Below are 318 nucleotides of genomic sequence, written 5' to 3'. Positions count from 1 at the left end.
GACGAAGGTGGTACTTCCGCGTTGCGCCGCCCGAGCGGAGAGTGCGGCCGCCGCCGCTCCCCCACTCCGGGGGCACTTGGAGGACTCCGGACGCCCCCGCAGGTTAGCGCCCCGCGCATCTGGCGTTTTTGCTGCCGAGGCTGGGACGACGAGGATCGCGAGCTCTGCCGCCGGGATTCCTGCTTCCCTCAGGCCCGGAGGCCGCTGCGTACCCCACTGTGACCTGGAACCCAGGGACCCGAGTCCCGACTCGGATTATCGTGGCGCGTCTCCCGGCCGGCCCTGGCGCTCGGTGTCCCTCCGCCCCCGCTGTTCCCG

The sequence above is a fragment of the Tupaia chinensis genome, unplaced genomic scaffold, assembly GCF_000334495.1.
Source record: "Tupaia chinensis unplaced genomic scaffold, TupChi_1.0 Scaffold000088_1, whole genome shotgun sequence".
NCBI classification, from domain to species: domain Eukaryota; kingdom Metazoa; phylum Chordata; class Mammalia; order Scandentia; family Tupaiidae; genus Tupaia; species Tupaia belangeri.
The sequence above is the reverse complement of the archived record's forward strand: the minus strand, read 5'-3'. Positions refer to the sequence as shown.